This window comes from Colobus angolensis, unplaced genomic scaffold (genome assembly GCF_000951035.1).
Source record: "Colobus angolensis palliatus isolate OR3802 unplaced genomic scaffold, Cang.pa_1.0 Scaffold197, whole genome shotgun sequence".
NCBI classification, from domain to species: Eukaryota; Metazoa; Chordata; class Mammalia; order Primates; family Cercopithecidae; genus Colobus; species Colobus angolensis.
This window is the reverse complement of record NW_012115121.1, coordinates 327,651-353,920: the sequence shown is the minus strand read 5'-3', so window position 1 is coordinate 353,920 and position 26,270 is coordinate 327,651. Positions and strand designations below refer to the sequence as shown.

At 39.7% G+C, this 26,270-nt stretch overlaps 1 pseudogene; it reads right to left on the bottom strand.

The window, feature by feature from the left end:
* The window catches only part of LOC105511029, an 86,831-nt pseudogene that overhangs the window by 54,205 nt on the left and 6,356 nt on the right, over window positions 1-26,270 (bottom strand).

The following is a 26,270-nucleotide window of genomic DNA, read 5'->3' as shown; positions in this document are numbered from 1 at the left end:
CCTCCTTTGGCCTGCACTGAACTGACTCCCTTCCCAGGTCTTCCACCTTCTGATACACAATCTTAAGAGATCACTCTTAATCTTCTGTTTCACAATCTTAAGAGATCACTCTCTTTTTCTCGACCTCCTGCTCCTTCCCTTTACTCCATTCTTACCTCTGTCGAAACTTCTGTTGTAGTTCTTCTTTGTAAGCAACAGTATAACAACTTGCAATTTACAAAAATATAGATAATTACTTTGACCCCAAACAACCCATCAGGATGATATAATTATTCCTATTTTAACATAAAGACTAAATATAAGGCTCAGAGATTCAGTGTCTTGTTCAAGTTGCAGGGTGAGTGACAAACGCCTGTCTTTCTGTTCCACACCTGGGTCTTCTACCATCAACCGCACAGGTTGCATAACTACCTGGGCCGTGGTCTCTTCTCGGCACCGGTCTACCAGGCTTCCCAGGGCAGGCTAGAGGCTCCAAAAAGGTGTGAGAAAGTGTCTTTCTTGGACTTCACTTTTTTTTTTTTTTTTAAGTAAGAAAAAAGAAAGAAAGAAAAGAAAAAGCAACTTTGGTAAATTTGCAAATGAGGTAATTTTCTTGATGTTATATCCCTTTATTTTCTCATCATGTGACAGCCTTACCCTACTAGAGATACCCTAGTATCTGCTTAATAATTTTAACTTGACCATGTTTATTAGAGGAGGTAGCACCTGGGCCCAAACTGGGTCCCCACTTTGAGAGAAACTCCACCTTGAATGAGTAAATAAGCATGAGAGCGAAGGAGTGTGTCCTTGTGGGTGCAGGTGCCTGGGAGGGAGACTGGAGGGGGTTGGGGAAGGAATCCCGGGATCTCTTGCAAGTCTGAGTTTCATGGAGAGAGAGAGAGGGCGGGATGCAACCCTGAAGGTGTCTTTTTTTTCAAATGACTTACTGAGACTCATGACACAAGCAGTGCTGGTTCAGGGCCCTCCCTGATGGTGAGGTGTAAGGGAGAGGTGTGGAGATGGGAAAGAGCCAGGTTTCTGACAGAGGGAGGCTTGAAGGAAACAAAGCTCATTTGTGTCTTTGAGGGAAGTGGCAGGAAGGGACAGGAAAGTGACTTTCACCCAGGGGAACAGAAGCCATGGTTCTGAATTCTGGAGTCCTCAGAGGAAAAGGATTGTCAGGAGACTATGTGAGACATCCCAGACTCCTGTAAAAATAACAGAGGCACCTCTGAGGTGGGGAAAACACCTAAGTCTTGCACTTATGCAAGAAGGAGTTTGTGAAATATGACCATCAATGGCAACAAGACTTCTACTACTGAAATTAGCAGGCCCTTGGGAGGCTGATAGCTAAATATCGAAAAATCTCAACATAAATGCTGACTAATCTTCCAGTCTTTTTTTTTTTTTTTTTTTTTTTTCAGATGGAGTCTCATTCTGTTGCCCAGGCTGAAGTGCAGTAGTGTGATCTTGGCTCACTGCAACCTCTGCCCACCGGGTGCAAGCGATTCTCCTGCCTCAGCCTCCCAAGTAGCTGGGATTATAGGTGCCTGCCACTGCGCTCAGCTAATTTTTGTATTTTTAATAGAGATGGGGTTTCATCATCTTGGCCTGGCTGGTCTTGAACTCCTCATCTCAAGTGATCCACCCACCTTGGCCTCCCAAATCTTCCAGTCTTTCATAAGCAATATAACAACTCAACTTTCAAATAACTGTTTTTGAAAAAAAGTATATATTTGTTCTTATAGCATTTACAGGCAAAGTTTCCTTGAGAAGACTGCCCATTGGGTGACACCAGCTTTCGCAGTATCCACTGGGCAAAGATGCTAAGTGGTGTATGGAGATGAGTCAGCCTTCCCAGGCTGCCTTCCCCTGCCTACGCCTAATAACCTCTGACAAAGTCCCTTGTGAAACTGAGGCACTTAGGCAGGAAGTGGGAATTGGCCCATCCCTTAGAGAGTTGAGACAAAGCTGAAAATGAAGGGAAAGTGCGTTTTCTATGAGAGTATTTCCTCATTCCTTTTCTCCATGGTGAGTATACATCCAGCCTGAAGACTTAGCTGTGTGAAAGTGCAGAAGCCCTGGGGCTCAGACAACTCTGGATTGAATTCCTATTCTGTACTGCATGAGACCAAGGACAATGGATGGGTAGACAAATGGCACTAACTGTGAAGGACAGGGCCACATTCCAGTTAGGAACTCTGCATTCAGACTGCCCAGGCGTGATTCCCTGCTCTACTACTATTGGGTGACTTGGGGTACAGTATGCAATCTTGCTGAGCCTCAGCTTTCTTGTCTGTAAAACTGGAAAAGTGGTACTACCTCATAAGGTTGGTATGAGGATGAAATAAGAAAAAAAAATACAAGATCCATAGCTTCTGGTACGTTTCATGCACTCGATAAACATTACCTATTAACTGTGGCTGTTTTTAATGCACTTGTATTTATTCATACCTGATTTGGCATTATTGTTTTAAGGTTCATTTATTGTCTTTTAGTTAGGAGTTGCTTTTCTTTTTGAGCAGGTGTTCTTATCTCTTACTGATCCAAGACCCCTAACCCTCTTTCCAAACTCATCTTTAGATTAGGGGTATTTGCTTTGTACTTTTTGTTTGAGTGCTTCTATCGCAATACTATCCTCAGTGCCTTCTAATTATCTTTTTGTTTGTCTCCTTCACTCAATCAGGAAATGTTTGAGGGCCAGGGTTCTTTCCCCCAGAGCCCAGCACATATTTGGCCTTTGCCAAATGCTTTTAGATAAGTGTATATGTGGACAGATATCCTTATCTAAAAGAGATTTTGATCAGAAAGAGGAGAGAAGCTTGAAATACTATCCTACCATATATATCAGAATATAAGTGCCCCGGGCTAGGGCTGACAAGTGGCCCAAAACACAAGAGACCACGTTTTCTGCCTCTAACAGCAGTGGTTGACCTGCAAGGCTATCTTCCTGGAGCATGTGGCAATCAGGGTGATCTGGGAAGCGCACCCCTAGCCTCAGTATGGCCTCCAGACAACATAGCTGCAGCCCTAGGGAGTGCCTATGGAAAGTGGAGAACTTGGCTGAGGAACGGCAGTCAAGAACTGAATTTGACTCCTCTCTCAGCTATTGATTTTCCCTTCAGATAATCTCCCCAGTCCATACCCTCCATTCTGATCCTGTAACTTTGGCTTCAGTTCAATTTCTTATCAATTCTTGCCTGAACTACTGACTTGACTCACTGGTCTCTTCCATTTCGTTCTCCACAGTGCTTCTGGGGTGAGCATTCTACAACCGATTTGTCCTCACTCCCCGTCCCCTCCCAAACCCGCCCCCAACACCTGCCATTGTTCAAGATCTATCTGCTGCCCTTTGAACAAAGTCTGAATTCCCTAACAGGGCTCACTAATCCCTTCAGGGTGGGCCTCTGCTATCTGCCCACTTTTCATTCTTCTTTCCCCATTCTCATTCATCTTCCCCCAATTCCCTACCTGTGAAGTTCCTAAACAGGCCCCTCTTCCAAGCCCATGTTTTTGTATCCTCTAGAGTCTTCCTAGTCCCCTCCCTTGTTTGTTAGATACAGTGAAGTACCTAGATCCATGCTGCCCAGATACTTCCACCACCACAGCAATAATCACATTAGATTGTCATGTACTAATTACTGCATTCGTTCATCCAACTTCCATCATTTTTTCATTCAAAGCCTTTATGGTGTGCTTCCTGTATACTTTTCTTGATGCTAGGTACACATATATATAAGCAAGCCAGACAAAGTCTCCTGCCATCACGCAGTTTGCATTCCAGTGGGAGGAGACAAATAATAAACACATGAACAATGTATATTCCAATAAAAATGTGATCCAAAAGTCTGAAATCTGAAATGTTCACAAAATTCAAGGCCTTGAGTATCTGTGGCTTGCCCACCCCTGAAGTTCCATGACAGGGAAATCTGAAATCTGAAAGTTTCTGAGCACTGGCATGACACTCAAAGGAAGTGCTCATTGGAGCTCATTTTGGTTCTTGGATTAGGGGGATGTTCCACTGGTATAGTGCAAATATTCCAAAATCTGACAAAAGCTGAAATCCTAAATCTTTCTGGTCCCCAGCATTCTGAATAAGGGATACTCGATCTGTACAAATTTTTGAAGGAAATAAATAGGTTGAAGTGAAATGTTGTTTAGAGACTGCCATGAGTATGTGGCTGGGTGGGAATCAAGGAAGGCCCCTCTGAAGGAGGTGATATTTGAATGGAGTTGAAAAACACAATGAGAGGAAAGCTATACACAGAGCTTGTATGATGCATTTAGGTAAATCTCCAGGGAAGGGCTCAGCTTGGTGTGCTGGAGGAAGGAAAGAGGCCACTCACTCTATATGGAGCACATCATGAGTCCCCACTAGTTATAAGCTCTCCCAAACCCCGGAAAGTATCTCATGCCTTACCACATTTCCAGGGTCTAGCAAAGTGCCCAGAAAATAATAGATGTTAGTAAATATTTGAATGAGTTGCTATAATTTTAAAGTTATATTTTCCTTGGTATTTAACCATAATAGCTTAAAAAGGGCTTATATTTTTGAGAGTTTATATCCTAGGGATTTCTATCCTAGGAACTTTAATAAAATATTCTTGTCACCATTCCAAGGGACTTGTTCATGGTTTGTTCTCTGGGCTCTGCTCCGCTCTCTGTTGGCTGCCATTTTGGAGAAGATTGCTACCTGGTCCACTGCTGCAAGCCTACCGCAGTAGGGAATAAAGTCCTGCTGGGCTTAAAATGTACTTTAGTAATGTGGCTAGTTACTAGTTGTTATCAATATAAATATATGAGTACCAACACAGAGAACAAACCAAACTAGAAAACCTCCTGGAAATGATAAAGGAAGCCATTGGTTCGCAAATGCCTACACAAACAAAAGAAACATTTTGAAGTACGTGGATTTAAGAAAAATAGCACTGTTCTCTCTTAATCACAGCGTTTTTCAGTTGTCTTCTATTAATCAAATTCCCCATAGTCTTTCCATATTAAGATATTCATACTGCATCATCACTTAAAGATTCATAGGATCCCCCAGTCTCACAAGGTCTTGAATACCTGTGGCTTGCACATCCCTGAAGTTCCATGGCAGTCAATGTTTTTATTTCCTGAACAGGCTCTCCTTCTGAAGCAAAACTTTTCTAGAAGGAACCAACTTTTACTTCAAATGGTGTGATTGTTATTTTTACAAATTCTCTCCAACTGAGCATCTTTCTGGAACAGTTTTCAAACTTGTTCCTCAATAATAACTTTTTCTTTTCTTCTTCTTCTTCTTTTTTTTTTTTGATACAGAGTTTCACTCTTGTTGCCCAGGCTGGAGTACAATGGCACAATCTTGGCTCACCGCAACCTCCACCTCCCGAGTTCAAGCAATTCTCCTGCCTCAGCTTCCCAAGTAGCTGGGATTACAGGCATGCACCACCATGCCCGGCTAATTTTTTGTATTTTTAGTAGAGACAGGGTTTCTCCACATTGGTCAGGCTGATCTTGAACTCCTGACCTCAGGTGGTCCGCGCACCTCGGCCTTCCAAAGTGCTGGGATTACAGGCATGAGCCACCGCACCTGGCAATAATAACTTTTTCTCCTTGATGCTTGATGAGAACTTCTCCTGAATTACTGTCATATAAAAGATATCCATAGTGCTATCAATTGCCTTAGCTGATTCCACTTAACCTGTTGAGCCTGATGACGATTGAATAAATGGCTTAATAATGTGCTATTTTTTTAAAGAACAGATTTATCTTTACTTACAGCAAACACATTAAAATTAAAAAAAGTAGGCAATAAGAAACTTTAGACTTTGGAGGTGAGGGACAGTTCTGAGTTTCGCACTTAGCTGTCACTTAGATTTAACTCCAAACCCAAATCTCACTAGAATGATCTTTGATACATACCATAGAGAGAGAGAGAGAAAGCTCAGGGCTATCAGAAATAAAAACCAAGAGCAGCTTTATTTGCTGTGCTGAAGCAGAACTGGCTGGCTGCACAATGGCAAGAGAGGAATGAAGCATTCTAGCCCACTTCCCAATACAACATCTTGCAACTTTTAGCTCTTGGCATAAATGGCTTTGTTGCCTCCACTATCACAGCGACAGTGGAACCCGCAGATACGGCAGCGTGCAGTGGCGGTCCAATGGTTGATGACACAACAGGAATAGCACGAGCAGAAGGAGACTGCTTCATAAGCACATACCACACCTCTCCAGGGCCAACTCGACCTAAGTGAGGGGCACAGGCAACTGAGGTCCTTCAGATGCAGGCAGGGTGAGTGAGGGCCCACAGAATTTGGGTTTGAATCATTAATGCGACTCCATTAGTACCCTCATGGAATAAACACAATCCTGAGTTTTGTGCTGGGGCAAAAGGAAGGAATGCCTAAAGTAAAATTAAAGAACAACATGAATTTGTGTCGTTTTTTTTTTTTTTTCTTCACTCAAAATTGGATAGTTAGATGAAAATATTTTTAGACTATAATCTGGCCATGAGTAATGTACGCTTTTATGTTTGACTGAATAAAAAGCAAATCCAGGATGTCAACTAGTATTTTCAACTGGTGTCTCCTAGTATCTTCCTTGTAAAGCAACTTAATTACAGAATTTATAGTTACAAGCACATTTCCCTGAGTTTTTCTGGTTTCATGCTTTCTACTTCCTAAAAAGTACTTCTAATGTACTTGTGATGTAGATTTCTTCTTCATGCAGAACATACTTTAATATTCTTGTTTTTGGCAAGATTTTACAGGAACATGTTACTTGCAGGAAGTGACTTCGTAAAAATATTAATAGAAACACCTTTATAGTATTTATAGGTGTTTAGTCTCTAAAATTATGTCAGATTGGATTTTTAAAAATCCTATAATTGCTAAAATTAGCACATTAAGAAACTCAACTTTTATCCTGTGTATCAAATAAGCACTATGAAAATACATAGAAGATAAAGGGGATAACTTAAAAATGTAATATTTATTGATTTTTTTTTGAATTATATAAAGAGCATTCGGATTGTAGGATACTTAGAAAAAATTGAAACACATTAATAAGAAAACAAACCACAAACCTGGTAATTCTAAACTGTTAGAGACAACCACTGTTATAATTTGGGAGTGTTTCATTTTTTAATTTTTCTATACATATTACATATACAAATAATAGAACAGGATAATATTGCATGATGGTTTTGATAGCTGGTTGTTTACCCATTAACTATAATTTCTCAGCTCTTATTTCTGTAGTAGTTTGGAAGGTATAATTATGTATTTTCTTTCAGTGATTATCTTTTTGTTATTAAAAGCATTTTGAAATAATTTTATCTGTTTACCAAAGCCAATAATGTAACTGTATCTATTAATTAATGTCTGTGTATAATGAGAAACATTTCAGGCTTTTATTGTCTGGACTATCTCATCCCACTTCACAATTTTGATTGAAGTAATCTGGGGTATAGACCTAACTTATTATTGTTGTTTTACGTTATTAACTTTTCTTCAAGACTTAGTTTTGAAATTTATTTTGTTTTGTGCATAGATTCACAACGGTTCTTAAGATCTTATTGTAGGTTTAACTAGTTTCCATTTCTTCCTAGTATCTCTTTATGGTATGATGCCCTCATTCTTGAGTTCTTTATCTTGATCTTTCCCTAGTTAGGCTGGATTGTATCACTAAACTCTGAGCATGATACTTTCTGAGCACTGGTTTATAGAAGAATGTTGGTCTTTCCTACAAACAACCTTTTGACTAAGAACATAATTTCTGTCTCTCTCTCTCTCTTTTTTTTCTTAAGAGATGGAGTCTCTCTATGTTGTCCAGGCTGCAGTGCAGTGGCCACTCACTGCAATGGTCATTGTGTACTACAACCTTGAACACCTGAGCTCAAGCGACCCTCCTGCCCCAGTCTCCTGAGTATCTGGGTCTCAAGTGTGTGCCACGGTGTCTAACTGAGAATGTAATTCTAAATTCTTTTCCTCCCCAGTGTGGAAGCCAGTTTACTACTGCTGTTTAGTTATCTGGGGGAGAAATCCATAGTTATTCTTCATTTAGGTTAGTGGTTCTCAATTCTGGCTGCACATTCAAATTACTGGGGGAGATTTTTTAGAAATCTCAATGCCCAGGCACCATGCCAGAATAATTAAATCAGAATCTCTAAGGATGGGGTCCAGACATATTATTTTTTAAAATTTTAATTTAATTTAATTTAATTTTTTATTTATTATTATTTTTCAAGACAGAGTCTTGCTGTCACCCAGGCTGGGGTGCAGTGGTGCAATCTCAGCTCACTGGAAACTCTGCCCCGCTGGTTTAAGTAATTCTCCTGCCTCAGCATCCGGAGTAGCTGGGATTACAGGTGTGCATCACCACACCCAGCTAATTTTTGTATTTTTAGTAGAGACACGGTTTCAGCACGTTGCCCAGGCTAGTCTCGCACTCCTGACCTCATGATCTGCCCACCTTGACCTCCCAAAGTGCTGGGATTACAGGCGTGAGCCACCAGGCCTGGCCAGACACGTTATTTTTTAAAGGCTCAACCAATGATTTTAATGCATAGTCAGAGCCGTGAAACAGTGCTTAAGAAATAAACTGTGTTTTCCTGCCTGGACATTTATAGTTTTTTTTTTGTTTGTTTTCCTTAAATCTTGAAACATTCAACAGGATATGTCAGGTGCCAATATCTCTTCATTAATTCTGCCTGATAACCTTTAATTTTATAAGCTCAGCAATTTCCCTCTATTTATTTGAATACTGCTTTCACCACATTCATTCTATTTTTTCTTTCTTGGATCCTTGGAACATGTTGATTGGATATCTTAGTCTGTTTGGGCTGCTATAACAAAAGGCCACAAACTGGGTGGCTTATAAACAACAAAAATATACTTGTTGTGTTTTCCATACAATCTCTTTCTTATTCTAGTATTTATGGATAAATAAATAAATTTATGGATACTGGAAGTCCAAGATCAAGGTGTCCACAGATCGCATATCTGGTGAGGGGCTGTTTCCTTGTTCATAAATTTCTTCTCCCGGCAGGGTGCATTGGCTCACGTCTGTAATCCCAGCACTTTGGGAGACCAAGACAGGCAGATGACCTGAGGTTGGGAGTTCAAGACCAGCCTGACCAATGTGGAGAAACACTATTTCTACTAAAAATACAAAATTAGTAGGGCGTGGTGGCGCACACCTGTAATCCCAGCTACTCAGGAGGCTGAGGCAGGAGAATCGCTTGAACCCAGGAGGCGGAGGTTGCAGTGAGCCGAGATTGCACCATTACTCTCCAGCCTAGGTGACAAGAGTGAAATTGTCTTTAAAACAAAACAAAACAAATTTCTTCTCTCTGTGTCCTCATGTGGTGGAAGGGGGAAGAGTCTTTCTGGGTCCTATTTTATAAAGACACTATTCCTATGACGGTGTTGCCTTCATGACTTATTCCCCTACCAAAGGCTCCACCTCAGAATGCCATAACGTCGGGTGTTAGGGTTCCACAAATGAATTTGGGGAGACACAAACATTCAGTCTGTAGCACTGGAAATCTTGGATCCTCCCTCATATTTTTTTTTCTGCCCCCACCCCCCCACTTTTTTTCTTGAAACAGAATCTCTCTCTGTCACCCAGCTGGAGTGCAGTGGCATAAAAATAGCTCACTGCAGCCTTAACCACTTGGGCTCAAGTGATGTTCCCACTTTAGCCTGCCAAGTAGCTAGGACTGCAGGTGTGTACCACCACATCTGGTTAATTTTTAATTTTTCTCTAGGGACTGGGTCACACTACATTGCCCAGGCTGGTCTCAAACTCCTGTGTTGCCCAGGCTAGTCTCAAACTCCTGGGCTTAAGCAATCTTCCTGCCTTGGCCTCCCAAAGTGCAGAGATTACAAGTGTAAGCCACCATGCCTGGCTTATATTCTTATGTGTTAATTTTATTTTCTGTGGTTGTCAATCTGCTGTCTGTTGCCTTTGACAAAGTTTATAATTCTGCAGTTGTGTTTTCCATACAATCTCTTTCTTATTTCAGGATGTTTCCTTTTTGTGGGCACTTGGCTCTAGTTTTATAAATATTTTATAAATTCAAACTTCCTTTGAATTTTGTTGAACATATAAATGAGAAATACCTTACAATGTCTTGCTATTATTATCAGAATACATTTCTACTGATTATCCATAAGGTAGTCTTTTGCATTTTACTGTAGTTTCACTTATGTTTAACAGAGGCTTGCCTTGACCACAATGTAGTTAGGCTCCAAACTCTCTTCTCCACCAGGCCCTGACTTTTGGGCTTCCGTGTCCCTCTCTGCATTGTCCAATTTTAGCAAGAATTCTGTTGTCAGTTTATTGAGGATCCTCTACTCTCAATAGGTGATGACTCATGATATCTGATTGGGTTCCTCATCTTCCACCATCTCCCAAGTGATATCTGATCATCTCGGCCTGCCTTTAGCAAGATTCCTGTTACATTAGTTTTAGTCAGAATGTTCCCTTGCCTCTGATGTTTCCTCTTAGTAATCTTCTACCTACTCACCTGCACCCAGCTCCTTGGCTATACATTCCCACTTTTTCGTGTCATATTCTGATTTGAGCCAAATATCTCTTCCCTACTACAAAACTCTATTGTATAGCGCCCCTTTGAATAGATGATTCCTTATTGTTCTTTAGCAAGTGATATGAATAATTTTTTTCTGTAATATTTTCTCAGTTTGGGTGTTTATAAAGCAGTAAATATTGGTTCTGGGTCTTTTCCGAATTATAGACCCCGTTGAGAACTTGATTAATGGCCACATCGTAACATTTGCGTATAACTTCATAGACAAACCGCTAAAAGCTCTGTGATATCTACATGAAGGCCCATGGACCCCATGATAGACTCTTGATCTAAATTAACTTCTATCCTTGCTCAATATTGACTTATAATGAAACGGCAGGTGAGAGAGTGGCTCAGAAATTGGACGAGCGTTCCTGCTCACATCTTTCAAGTCCATAGTGTTATCGCCACTGTTCTGGGCTTGGTTTGGTGAAACCCCTCTAAGGTAAAGGGTTTTAGTGGTGTCCTGACAGGGTGTTTGTTAATTTCCAGTCACTCATTCTTGCCCTGTAGGTGTAATGGACTGTCTAATAGCTAGAAGAAGGCATTTGGATTTTCTAGCAAGTGATCACATACCTCCATCTTCTAAGTTTTTACTTAGAAATTTAAGTGGCAATGACTATCAAGAAATTTAAGAATGTAACAATTCCATCAAGAAAGGAAGCGTCACTCTTTTTCCTAGAGGTGCACAGCCCCCACCTCTAGACCCTGTGATGTCCGTGAGGTGATGTGCTCTTCTGTTCTTTTGCCTTTTTCATTCTGTAGATGCAGCTCCGTTGGATTTAGGGTTCTAATAAAGGAAGGAAGAAGTGTGAGACAAAATTATTTTCCTTCCTTTGCAGGTAAAAAAAAAAAGTTTTTTTCTGCCTGGATTTTTACAGGAGACTTTCTTTTACCTTGAAACTCAGACTTTCATCAGGATATGCCTCGGTGCAGAATTTTCATTCATTATTTTCCTGCTATCTAGAAAGCTATTTTCATCTGCAGATTAAAAGGTATCTTCGGCTTATAAATGATTTCTTTATTTGTGGTCTTAAGTATTGCTTCACTTCCATTTATTCACTCTCTGTATTCTGCATCACATGTCTCTCCAACTGCATCTCTGTCTTATCTGGCTTCCCTTTTTAAAACAAATTTAATTTTTAATTTTTGTGGGTACATAGTAGGTATATATATTTATGGAGTACATGAGATATTTTGATACACATATACCATGCATAAGAATCACATCCTGGAAAATAGAGAATCCATCACGTCCAACATTTATCCTTTGTGTTGCAAACAATCCGTACTTTTAGTTATTTTAATATGCACAATTAAATTACTATTGACTACAATCACTCTGTTGTGCTATCAAATACTGGATCTTATTTATTAGTTAGATTTTTTCGAACCCATTAGTCATCCCCACTTTCATCCCACTCCTCTACTACCCTTCTTCAGCCTCTTAGTAACCATTTTTCTACTCTCTATCTTTTTTAGCTCATACAAGTAAGTGAGAATATGTGAAGTTCATCTTTCTGTGCCTGACTTATTTCACTTAACATAATGACCTCCAGTTCCATCCATGTTGTTGCAAATGATAGAATCTCATTCTTTTTTTGGGGGGGTGGGGGTGGGAGACAGATACATATATATTATTAAAGGATTTAAAATTTTTTTTTTATTTCCATAGGTTTTTGGGGAACAGGTGGTATTTGGTTACATGAGTAAGATCCTTAGTGGTGATTTGATGCACCCATCACTCTAGCAATATACACTGAACCCATTTGGTAGTCTTTTATCCTTCACCCCCTTCCCACCCTTTCCCGCCGAGTCCCCAAAGTCCATTGTATCATTCTAGGTCTCTGCATCCTCATAGTTTATTTCCCACTTATGAACAAGAACATACAATGTTTGGTTTTTCTTTCCTGAGTTACTTCACTTAGAATAATAGTCTCTGGTCCCATCCAGGTTGCTGCAAATGCCATTAATTCATTCCTTTTTATAGCTGAGTAGTATTTCATCCTGTATATACACCGCAGCTTTTTATCCACTTGCTGATTGATGGGCATTTGGGCTGGTTCCACTTTTTTTTTTTTTTTGAGATGGAGTCTGGCTCTGCCACCAAGGCTGCAGTACAGTGGCATCATCTTGGCTCACTGCAACCTCCACCTCCTGGGTTTAAGCGATTCTCCCGCCTCAGCCTCCCATGTAGCTGGGATTACAGGCACCTGCCACCATGCCCAGCTAATTTTTGCATTTTTAATAGAGACGGGGTTTTGCCATGTTGTCCAGGCTGGTCTCAAACTCCTGACCTCAGGTGATCCGCCCACCTCAGCTACCCATAGTGCTAGGATTACAGGCGTGAGCCACTGTGCATGGCCTTGGTTCCACATTATTGTAATTGTGAATTATGCTGCTATAGACATGTATGTGCAAGTCTCTTTTTCATATAATGACTTCTTTCTCTTTGGGTAGATACCCAGTAGTGGGATTGCCAGATCAAATGGTAGTTCTACTTTTAGCTCTTTAAGGAATCTCCACAGTGTTTTCCGTAGTGGTTGCACTAGTTTACATTCCCACCAGCAGTGTAGAAGTGTTCCCTTTCCACCACATCCATGCCAATATCTATTATTTTTTGATTATTTGATTACAGCCATTTTTGTGGGAGTAAGGTGGTATTGCATTGTGGTTTTGATTTGCATTTCCCTGATCATAAGTGATATTGAGAATTTTTTCATATGTTTCTTGGTCATTTGTATATCTTCTTTTGAGAACTGTCTGTTCATGTCCTTAGTCTGCTTTTTGGTGGGATTGTTTGTTTGTTTTCCTTGCTAATTTGTTTGAGTTTTTTTGTAGATTCTGGATATTAGTCCTTTGTCTGATGTATAGATTATGAAGATTTTCTCCCACTCTGTGGGTTGTTTGTTTATTCTGCTGACTGTTCCTTTTGCTGTGCAAAAGCTCTTTGGTTTAATTAAGCCCCACTTATTTTTGTTTTTGTTGCATTTGCTTTTGGGTTCTTGGCCACAAAATCTTTGCCAAGCCAATGTCTAGAAGAGTTTTTCCAATGTTATCTTCTAGAATTTTTACAGTTTCAGGTCTTAGATTTAAGTCCTTGATCCATCTTGAGTTGATATTTGTATAAAGTGAGAGATGAAGATTCAGTTTTATTCTCCTATATGTGACTTGCCAATTATCCCACTTGTTGAATAGGGTGTGCTTTCCCCACTTTATGTTTTTGTTTCCTTTTTCCACGATCAGTTGCCTGTAAGTATTTGGGTTTATTTCTGGGTTCTCTAGTCTGTTCCATTGGTCTCTGTGCCTACTTTTATACTAGTACCATGCTGTTTTGATAACTATGGCTTAATAGTATAGTTTGAAATCAGGTAATGTGATGCCTTCAGATTTGTTCTTTTTGCCAAGTCTTGCTTTGGCTATGCAGGGGTTTTTTTGTTTCCATATGAATTTTAGGATTCTTTTTATAGTTCTGTGAGGAATGGTGGTGGTATTTTGATGGGAATTGCATTAAATTTGTAGATTGCTTTTGGCAATATGGTCATTTTCATAGTATTGATTCTACCCATCCATGAGCATGGGATGTGTTTCCTTTTGTTTGTGTCATCTATTACTTCTTTCAGCACTGCTTTGTAGCTTTCCTTGTATAGCTCAATATACCTCCTTGGTTAGATATATTCCTAAGTATTTTATTTTTTATTTTTGCAGCTATTGTAAAAGGGGTTGAGTTCTTGATTTGATTCTCACCTTGGTCACTGTTGCTGTATAGCAGAGCTACTGATTTGTGTACATTAATTTTGTATCCTGAAACTTTGCTGAATTCATTTATCAGTTTTATGAGGTTTTTGGAGGAATCTTTAGGGTTTTCTAAGTGTACAATCATATCATCAGCAAACAGTAACAGTTTAACTTCCTCTTTACCAATTTGGTTGCCATTTATTTCTTTCTCTTGTCTGATTGCTCTGGCTAGTGCTTCCAGTACTATGTTGAATAGAAATGGTGAGAGTGGGCACCCTTGTCCTGTTCCAGTTCTCAGAGGGAATGCTTTCAACTTTTCCCCATTCAGTATTATGTTGGCTGTGGTTTTGTCATAGATGGCTTTTATTACATTGAGATATGTCCCTTGTATGCTGATTTTGCTGAGGGTTTTACTCATAAAGGATTTTGTCAAATGCTTTTTCTCCATCTGTTGAAATGATCATGTGATTTTTGTTTTTAATTCTGTTTATGTTGTGTATCACATTTATTGAGTTAATACGTTAAACCGTCCTTTCATCCTTGGTATGAAACCCACTTGATCATGGTGGATTATCTTTTTGATAATGCTGTTGGATTCAGTTAGCTAGTATTTTGTTAAGGATTTTTACATCTATGTTCATCAGGGATATTGGTCTGTAGTTTTCTTTCTTTGTTATGTCCTTTCCTGATTTTGGTGTCAGAGTGATACTGGTTTTATAGAATGATCTAGGGAGGATTCACTCTTTCTCTATCTTGTGGAATAGTGTCAATATGATTGGTACCAATTCTTCTTTGAGTGTGATAGAATTCAGCTGTAAATCCATAGGTCCTGGAATTTTTTTTGTTGGCAATTTTTTTAGTAACAATTTCAATTTCACTGCTTGTTATTGGTCTGTTCAGGACTTCTGATGCTTTCTGATTTAAGCTAGGAGGGTTGTGCCTTTCCAGGAATTTATCCATCTCCTCAAGGTTGTCTAGTTTATGCACATAAAGGTGTTCATAGTAGCCTTGAATTATCTTTTGTATTTCTGTGGTGTTGGTTGTAATATCTACTCTTTTGTTTCCAATTGAGCTTATTTGGGTCTTCTCTCTTCTTTTCTTGATTAATCTTGCTAATAGTCTATTGATTTTACTTATCTTTCCAAAGAACCAGCTTTCTGTTTAGTTTATCTTTTGCATTTTTTTTTTTTTTTTGCTGTTGTTCATTTCAGCCTCATTTAATTCTACTCTGGTCTTGGCTATTTCCTATCTTCTGCTGGGTTTGGGCTTGGTTTTTGTTTCTCTAGTTCCTTGAGGCGTGACCTTAGATTGTCTGTTTGTTCTCTTTCAGACTTTTTGATGATGGAGGCATTTAAGGCTATGAACTTCCCTCTTAGCCCTGTCTTTGCTGTATCCCAGAGGTTTTGATAGGTTGTGTCACTATTATCACTTAAGTTTGAATAATTTTTTAATTTTCATTTTGATTTCATTGTTGACCCAGTGATCATTCAGGAGCAGGTTATTTAATTTCCATGGATTTTGCATGGTTTTGAAGGTTACTTTTGGTGTTGATTTCCAGTTTTAGTCCACTGTGGTCTGAGAGAGTACTTGATATAATTTAAATTTTCTTAAATTTATTGACACTTGTTTCATGGACTATCATATGGTCTATCTTGGAGAAAGTTCCATGCACTGATGAACAGAATGTATATTTTGGGGTTGTTGGGTAGAATGTCCTGTAAATATCTGTTAAGTCCATTTGTTCCAGGGTATAGTTTAAATCCATTGCTTCTTTGTTGACTTTCTTCTTGAAGACCTGTCTAGTACTGTCAGTAGAATACTGAAGTCTCCCACTGTTATTGTGCTGCTGTCTATCTCATTTCCTAGGTCTAGTAGTAATTGTTTTATGTATTTTGGAGCTCCAGTGTTATGAGCATATGTATTTAGGATTGTGATATTTTCCTATTGGGCAAGGCCTTTTATCATTATATAATGTCCCTCTTTGTCTTTTTTAACTGCTGTTGCTTTAAAGTTTGTTTTGTCTGATATAAGAATAGCTACTCCTGCTTGCTTTTGGTGTCCATTTGCATGGAATGTCTTTTCCCACCCCTTTACCTTGAGTTTATGAGATAGGTGAGTCTCTTGAAGGCAGCAGATACTTGGTTGGTGAATTCTTATCCATTCTGCAATTCTGTATCTTTTAAGTGGAGCATTTAGGCCATTTACATTCAATGTTAATATTAAGATGTGAGATACTATTCCATGCATTGTGCTATTTGTTGTCTATATTTGTTGTTTTTGTTGTTGTTGTTGTTGTTTGTTTTATAGGTCCTGTGAGGTTTATGCTTTAAAGAGAGTCTGTTTTGATGTGTTTCCAGGATTTGTTTCAGGATTTAGAGCTTCTTTTAGCAGTTCTTGTAGTGCTGGCTTGGTAGTGGCAAATTCTCTCAGCATGTTTGTCTGCAAAAGACTGTATTTTCTTTCATTTATGAAGCTTAGTCTTGCTGGATGCAAAATTCTTGGCGGATAATTATTTTATTTAAGGAGGCTGAAGGTAGGGCCCCAATACCTTCTAGCTTGTAGGGTTTCTACTGAGAAATCTGTTGTTAATCTGATAGGTTTTCCTTTATAGGTTACCTGGTGCTTTTGCCTCACAGCTCTTAAGATTCTTTTCTTTGTCTTGACTTTAGATAACCTGACAACAATGTGCCTAGGCAATGATCTTTTTGCAATGAATTTCCCAGGTACTCTTTGAGCTTCTTTTATTTTTTTTTAATTTTTTAATTTTTTTTTCCCGAGGTGGAGTTTCACTTTTGTTGCCCATGGTCTTTGAGCTTCTTGTACTTGGATGTCTAGGTTTCTAGCAAGGCCGGGGAAGTTTTCCTTGATATTCCCCCAAATATGTCTTCCAAACTTTTAGATATCTCTTCTTCCTCAGGAATGCCAATTATTTTTAGGTTTGGTCATTTAACATAATCCCAAACTTCTTGGAGACTTTGTTCATTTTATTTTATTCTTTTTTCTTTGTCTTTGTTGGGTTGAGTTAATTCCAAAACCTTCCCTTTGAGTTCTGAAGTTCTTTCTTCCGCTTGTTTGATTCTATTGCTGAGACTTTCCAGAACATTTTGCATTTCTCTAAAAGTGTTCTCTATTTCCTGAAGTTGGGATTGTTTTTTATTTATGCTATCTATTGCACTGAAGATTTCTCCTCTAATTTCTTATATCATTTTTTTTTTTATTTCCTTAAATTGGACTTCACCTTTCTCTGGTGCCTCCTTGATTAGCTCTCTAATCAACCGTCAAAATTCTTTTTTTAGGAAATCAGAGATTTCTTCTGGGTTTGAACCCATTGCTGGTGAGCTAGTGTGATTTTTTGGGGGGTTGTTAAAAAACCTTGTTTTGTCATATTACCAGAATTATTTTTCTGATTCCTTCTCATTTGGGTAGGCTATGTCAGAGGGGAGATCTGGGGCTCAAGGCTGCTATTCAGATTCTATTGTCCCACATTGTATTCCCTTAATGTCTTCCCTTTTTCCTAGGAATGTGGCTTCCTGAGAGCTGAGCTGTAGTGATTGTTACTTCTTTTCTGGATCTAGCTACCTAGCAGGGCTACCAGGCTCTGAGCTGGTACTGGGAGTTGTCTGCACAGAGTGCTGTGATGTGAACTGTCTTCAGGTCTCTCCACCATGGATACCAGCACAGTATTTGGGTCCATAGGAGCAATCCGCTTCCTTCAGAAGGTCTGTGGATTCTCTCGGCTCTCCTGCTATATTCCTGCAATAGTTCTGGAGCAAAAGTTCACAATGCAAGTCCTCACACGCTGCTCTGTCCATCTGAGTGGGAGCTGCAATCCAGTCATGCCTCCTATTCACCATTTTCCTTCATTCAATTGATCTCATTCTTTTCTATAGCTGAATAGTACTCCATTATGTATATGTACCACATTTTCTTTATCCTTTGATCTGTTGATGGACACTTAGGTTGCTTGCAAATGTTGGCGATTGTGAATAGTGCTGCAATAAACATTGGGAGTGAAGATATCTCTTTGATATACTAATTTTCTTTCTTTGGGTTTTGTTTTCCCTTTCTTTTTTCTTTTCCTTTTTTTTTTTTTTTTTTTTTGAGATGGATTCGTGCTTTGTTGCCCAGGCTGGAGTGCAGTGGTGTGATCTGGACTCACTGCAACCTCTGCCTCCCGAGTTCAAGTGATTTTCCTGCCTCAGCCTCCCGAGTAGCTGGGATTATAGATGCGCACCACCACACCCAGTTAATTTTTGTATTTTTAGTAGAGACGTAGTTTCACCATGTTGGCCAGGCTGGTCTTGAACTCCTGACCTCATGATCCACTCGCTTTGGCCCCCCAAAGTGCTGGGATTACAGGCATGAGCCACTGTGCCCTGCCTTGTTTTCCCTTTCTTATTTACTACAGGAAAATTAATTAAGATTGCCAACCATATTAATGATTCTGTTTCCTGCCTTGTTAATTCTGCTCTCCACTGCTACTAGTTCAGTACACAGTCTCACAATTGCATAATTATTTTGAAAATGTTCTTTCTTTAGTCACGTGGTTCTCCTTTCAGTCACCTGATTTCCCCTTCTAGCTTAGCTAATTCTTTTCTCAACTCTGCCTGTTATTGATCAATTTATCTTTTATCACTTGTTTAAGAGTATACATGTATTTTGAAAATTAAGAGCACAATATAGATGCAATAAAAAATTTATGTTTCTAAAGTAGATGGGTTTCTATAGTCTGATCTTCCTGTACCTTTTGAATGCTATGTTTTCTTTCCTTTATACTACAAATTCTCCTGTGGGGTTATGGCAGAATCTACTAGTTGTCCCTGTGTGTTCCAGCCTCCCTGGTAGCTAGATGTGCTCATAAAACTAAGTTACAGGGGCTTACACCTGTAATCCCAACACTTTGGGAGGCTGAGGCGGGCAGATCACTTGAGGTTAGGAATTCGAGACCAGCCTGACCAACATGGTGAAACCCAGTCTCCACTAAAAATACAAAAATTAGTTGGGCATGGTGATTCACACCTGTAATCCCAGCTACTCAAGAGGCTGAGACAGGAGAGTAGCTTGAACCTGGGAGGCAGACGTTGCAGTGAGCCAAGATCATGCCACTGAACTCCAGCCTGGGCGACAGTGACACTCTTCCTCAAAACAAAAATCAAACAAAACAAAAACTAAGTTCCAGCCAAAGGGATATAAATGGATATGCTATGTACAACTTCTGAGGAGTGTCTTTAAATAGAAGGAGGAGTGCCTCTTTGCCATATTTTATTGTAGCTGGAATTCAGATGTAATGACTATAGCTCAAGCAGCCTTCTTCCACAGTGAGGTAGAAGCCAACTGCCAAGGATGGCAGAATAGTAAAATAGAAGCATCCCAGGTCCTTGACACTATTGAGCACTGTAGCAGCCCTCAACTGCCTACTTTTGAACTTCTTTTAGATGACAGTGAACTAAATTTCATCTTGATTAAGTTAGTATTATTTTGGGTGTTCTGTCACAGCTAAACCTAGTCCTAGCTATGTGAGAGTTTTCTGTTTGTTTATAACTAAGCAATGAAAATTTGTTCTAGTTATCTCCCCCACAAAAGCAGGTGAAGGGATTTTTAAAAACCTCTTCATCCTTTTTTTGGGGAATACTTTTAGGGATCTTTTAAATCTGAAAAGGAGGATTGTGACTAGTTTCTTAATCTAACAACTTCAGGGAGTCAGGACCATGTATAAGCCTGGAGATGTACCTCTTTCCTACATCTCTACCCATTTTTAGTAAGAGTGTAACTTACATATCATAACTGTTAAGTGTATAGCTTATTGAATTTTAAAATATGTATATATTCATGTAATCACTATCCAGATATAGAAAGAAAATATTATCCGCAACCCAACAGGGTCTCTCGCCCTCCCATAGTCAAATCCCCATGCTCTTCTGACCTCTGTCACCTCTGTCAGATTATATGTGACAGCTTTAGACTTCGTGTAAGGGCAATCAGAATGTACCTGTGCACAGAATGTACCTGTGGCAGTCATAGAGGAGTATCCTTCAGATCTCCTTCAAGAGAGAATCTGCTACAAGGGAGTGCATTTGGTTAACAGTCTCCAGATGTGTGAGCTTCAGTGTCTGTCTTGGCTTTTGAGACACGGCAATGCACTCTCTGGGTAGCAGCAGTCAATGATTGAGCATGGATATGGTATAAAGACTTCTCATTTCTGGCCAGTGAGTAATTCCTATATGGATAACTTTGTATTGAAGCTTCTCATTGCCACTGGAAAAGACTTTCCCAGAGCTTCAGTGGAGGCTGAGGCCCTTTCTACCCAATTCTCCATCCTTCACCCTCTAAATGTCAGGTTTAACGGCTTTCCATGTCCACTTATATTCCCAGCAAATCTTTTGCACTTCTAACTCAAACTTGGCATCTGTTTCTTGAAGGACTCAACCACTGTCCTATGTTTTGAGTCTGGTTTCTCTTGCTCAACATTACGTTGATGAAATTCATCCATGGTTTTGCACATGCAGGAAGTTTGTTCTTTTTCTCATGTAATCTAAAAATGGTACACGTAGGCCAGGTGTGGTGGCTCACACCTGCAATCCCAGCACATTGGGAGGTCAAGGTGGGTGGATCACCTGAGGTCAGGAGTTTGAGACCAGCATGGCCAACATAGAGAAAACCCGTCTCTACTAAAAGTACAAAAATCAGCTAGGTGTGGCAGTGTCTGGCTGAGGCACTAGAATCACTTGAACCCAGGAGGCAGAGGTTGCAATGAGCTGAGATGATGTCACTGCATTCCAGGCTGGACGACAAAGTGAGACTGTCTCTAAAAAAAATAAGTATACTTGTTCTACTGTAAGCTTTTGACTTCATAAATAAAGCTCCTGTGTACATGCTTGTACATGTATTTTGATAGATTTAAACACTCGTTTTTGTAGGTTATATACCTGAAAGTGAAATTCTGGGTAATAGAGTGTACATATGTTTAGTTCTAGTCAAACATTTTTCCAAAGATTTTAAAAAATCTGTTTACACTTTTACCAACAATTTTTGAGAATTCCAGTTGCCCTATGTCTTCGTCAACACTTCTTACTGTCAACTATTTGTCTTTCCCTGTGACTGGTGCTTATTCACTTATTGGTCATCCATCCATATGCTACCCACTTCTGTAAAGTATCTGTTTTTTTTTTTTTTAACTCATTTTTAAGTGGTTTTTAGTTATAGTCTTACTGATTTGTGGGAATTCTTTATATAGTCTGGGTATGAGTCCGTGGTGGTTACATCTATTACAAATATCTTCTCCCAGTCTGTGGCTTGCGGTGTCACCCTCCCCATATTGTCTTTTGATAAACATAAATTATTCATTTTAATGAAGTTCAATTTTTTCAATCTTTTATTTTCTGGCTGGTGTTTTTGGTGTCCTATTTGAGAAACTTTGCCTAAACAAAGATCATAAAGACATTACGTTCTCTTCTAGAAGCCTTATTTATTTATGTTTTACGTTCAAATCTATGGCCCATTTCAAATTAATTCTTCTGTATTATGTGAGGAGGGATCAATTATTTAAAAAAATATATTTATCTAAACTTCATCTTTATAGGGTTTTTTTTTTTTGAGAGGGAGTCTCACTCTGTTGTCCAGGTTAGAGTGCAGTGGCATGATCTTCGCTCACTGCAACCTCTGCCTCCTGGGTTGGAGCAATTCTCCTGCCTCAGCTTCCCGAGTAGCTGGGATTACAGATATATGCCATCACGCCTGGCTAATTTTTGTATTTTTAGTAGAGACAGGGTTTTGCCATGTTGTCCAGGCTGGTCTCGAACTTCTGACCTCGGGTGATCCACCCACCTCGGACTCCCAGAGTGCTGGAATTACAGGCGTGAGCCACCATACCTGGCCTATGAGGTTTCTTTTTGTTTTTGGTGAAAGTGCTGGGCTAGTTGACAGATTTTGTGGTGAGCTTCCTACCTAGGGCTTCTAAGGGCCCCCAGGCTCATTTCTGGCATGAGATATAGCTGCCCTGCCCCTACTTCCCAGGCGAGGTCTCTAGCCAGGTGCCCACTGCCTCAGCATTCTTTGATGGCCCACTACTTGGGGTAGCCACTTAGGCCTTGCCTTCAGGGCCTGCTCCACAGAGACTGAAAAATCTCCAAAGCTTTGGGAAATCATCCAATATTATAACTATTGCCACCATACATGGGCTTTCTGCTTGAAATATTTACTACTGTTTTCCGACTCTAATACCATCAAATTCTCACCATTTTCAAGAGCCGAAGGAATCACTGACGGGCTCCTGCTGTTGGCCTCCAGGCCTCATCCCTCCAGGTCAAGCTGCTCCTTTGGTGATGGCAAATTGGCCTTTGTTGTCCTTCTTTAATCAGGTCCAAACTGCACAGGATTTAAAAGAAATTCTTTGAAGTTTCTGGCATTTATATGGCTTCCTTCCCTAGCTTCCAGTACTGATTTAAGGTTTTACATATTTTAAATTTTCTAGGTCATTTTGGATGGAACTGGAAGCCAGGTGGTTCAAATATGTGCCCTCAACCTCCAATATTTCCCTTAAAATATAGTAAGATGTGTTTTACTTTAAGTCTTATGAGAATTGTGAAGAGAACAATGCTCTGTCAGCTCTAGGAGAAAATATTTATTATTAATAGTAAACATTATTCATTAATATTTTCAATTACTAGTTAGTACTCATTTATTTACATATTTATTATGTATTTCACCCTAGACTTTTTTCTTTTTTCTACTTTTGAAATGTAGTTGAGATCTTGCTGTCGTGTATCAAATTTTATGTTGCTTGTAAAACTTGTTATTGTAAAGTGAACATTTCTCCATGCTATTGATAATTTTTCTTTTAAGTATGTGTTACAATCCGGTTTTTTAACGTCTTCGTGTATCTGAATACATATCTGCGTGTGTTTGTATAGACAAAGGAAAAATTATGGAAAGATATGCACCAGATTGGAAAGAGTCAGGGATATGGATCTAGAATAGGAGAGGAAGGGTATTACTTTCAGTTCATGAACTTCTATAGTGTTTAAATTGTTACCACAAAATGTTTTTTAATATAAAAATGCTCCCAATTTCTTCAGTTAATTTCTCAATTTCTTGAGTTAATTTCTCAATTTCTTGAGTTAATTTCTCAATTTCTTGAGTTAATTCAATTTCTTGAATTAATTTTTAAATTCCATGACTACATCATATTTTATTACCCATTCCATTATGTTGCATGTTTAGGTAATTTCTATTTTTTTCATGACCTAAATATCTTTATTCTGAAAGCTACACACACACACACACACACACTCACATACACACCACACACACACACACACAATTTAGTTTTCTTAGAATTTATTCTTGGAAGCCGGGCGCGGTGGCTCAAGCCTGTAATCCCAGCACTTTGGGAGGCCAAGACGGGCGGATCACGAGGTCAGGAGTTCGAGACCATCCTGGCTAACACGGTGACACCTCGTCTCTACTAAAAAAATACAAAAAGCTAGCTGGGCGAGGTGGCTGGCGCCTGTAGTCCCCGCTACTCGGGAGGCTGAGGCAGGAGAATGGTGTGAACCCGGGAGGCGGAGCTTGCAGTGAGCTGAGATCCGGCCACTGCACTCCAGCCCGGGCAACAGAGCGAGACTCCGTCTCAAAAAAAAAAAATAAAAAGAATTTATTCTTGGAAGTAGAGTCACTCCAGTGAGAACATTACAAGACAAATGCTTAATCAATTTCCAAAATGATTTTTCTCCTTTTATTTTACAAGCAGAGCATATAATTGCCCATCTGTTTAAATTATAATTAGATTTGGTAGCTTATAATAGAAAATTAGAACCAACAGCCGCTCAAATACCCAATTACAAAATTTCATATACAGTGCACAAAAAACCCTTCACAAAACTGTGAAGTCCAGAGGTAGCAATACAGGGGATATGGTGTCCTTTGAAATCAGTAGACACCTAGCTTGTCTTTGTTTCACCATGCTTCCATCCTCAAGGCCACAATATGATTGCTGAACTCTGACCACTGCACCCCCATTCCAGGCTGTTGGAAGGAGAAACGGGGATACCAAAAGAGGAATACCTACTATTTGAGCCTAGTTTCTTAAAGAATCATATTTGACGGTCCAGCAACATTGACATTTCAGTGGTTTTATCTTAGTCATATGGACATACCTAGCTACAAGAGAGGCTAGGAAATATACCTTATGGTAGAGTACATAACTGCTTCAAATACAAAAAGGATTATGTTACTGAGTAAAAGGAGGAGACGGACTTTATACAGAAAACTAACATGTTCTGCCACACCCAGTGGCTACCATCCTGCTCTCACCATAATTATGTTTTCTGGTTTAAATTGGAGCTATTGTTTGTCGTTAGTGAGCTTTTGTATTTATATACCTATATATCACAAGCAGAATTCTCCAGAAAGCAGACTCTGGGAAGGAGATATGTAAACAGAAAAGTCCCTGGGACCAATACTTGTGGGGCAAGGAATAAGCAGGACTGGACAACAGAGGACAGAGGAAAATGCTGGGCTGAGGGGCAGTCTCAACAAATGTCTCAACTAAAGTATAGGGAACTCTGAAGCTGGGATGTCTCTTCAGAATTGTTCCAAGTTTGACGGAGGGGGTCAGACTTTTATACCCCGGATTGGCCAGTCACTGTATGAAGGTTGACTGGGTAAAGGAAGCATGCTAAGGCAATTCCTGAAGCTGGGGGGAGTAAGTTATTCAGTTCAGAAGGGTAATCTAGGTGGGGAAATTTTATTTCCTTTTGTGATTTGTCTGTTTATTTTCTTTGCTCATTATTATAACAACATTAAACTTTAAAAAGCCAATTTAAAACTTCAGTGTAAGGGCGGGCACGGTGGCTCACGCCTGTATTCCCAACACTTTCGGAGGCCGAGGCAGACTGATCACCTGAGGTCAGGAGTTTGAGACCAGCCTGGCCAACATGGTGAAACCCCGTCTCTACTAAAATCAGAAAAAAAAAAAAAAAAAAAAGGAAAAAGAAAAATAGTCTCAGCCAGGCACAATGGCTCATGCTTGTAGTCACAGCACTTCTGGAGGCCAAGGTGGGAAGAAGATCCCCCGAGGGCAGGAGTTTGAGACCAGCCTTGGCAACCCAGAGAGACCTCCCCCTCCATCTCTTATGTTTTTTCTTATGCTTTCTCTTGGACATTTCTGTATTACATTTCTTCCTCTTTTTACAAAACCATTGACTTATCTGTGTATGTGTCATGCCAAATTCAAATGAGAGTGATAAACACTCTTGTATCGTGGGGCACCTGTTTAACTTCAACTTTGCCAGAGAGTGTCCATGAGGGATTTGCTGACTAATCTTTTCTTGGGATATTGTTGCTCATTTTCCCTTTCCTTTTTTATTTTCCTGTTCATCTTCCAGCTCCTTTTCATTTTCCTCTTCTTTTTCTCGCTCTCTTTCTCCACCTGCTTCTCCTCCTCCTTCTCTCCATTTCTGCTTTCCCTTTTGTTCATCTTCAATGTAATTTCCATTTGATTGTTCTGGATTTTGATCACAAGGCATAGCTGGTTGTTTCTGTATAACGAGATCCCAACTTTTCAATTTTGTAAAGTTACCACCACCCTCCAGCCCTTGCTGATTTAGATCCATGATTGTTTTGCTTTGGGTCTTCTCTCTTAGAGGCTCTGTTTGATTTTTAGAAATAAAAGAATTCTCAGCGCCAGATGATTTTACCTCAGAAAAGTCACAATTGTAGGAACTGTCTTGGCCAGTCTGAAAGGATCCAAGCTTCTGATTTTAATGAAAATATTTCCGGGCTGGGCTCGGTGGCTCATGCCTGTAATCCCAGCACTTTGGGAGGCCGAGGTGGGCAGATCATAAGGCCAGGAGTTTGAGACCAGCCTGGCCAATATGGTGAAACCCCATCTCTACTGAAAATACAAAAATTAGCTGGGTGTGGTGGCACGCACCTGTAGTCCCAGCTACTTGGGAGGCTGAGGCAGGAGAATCGCATGAAC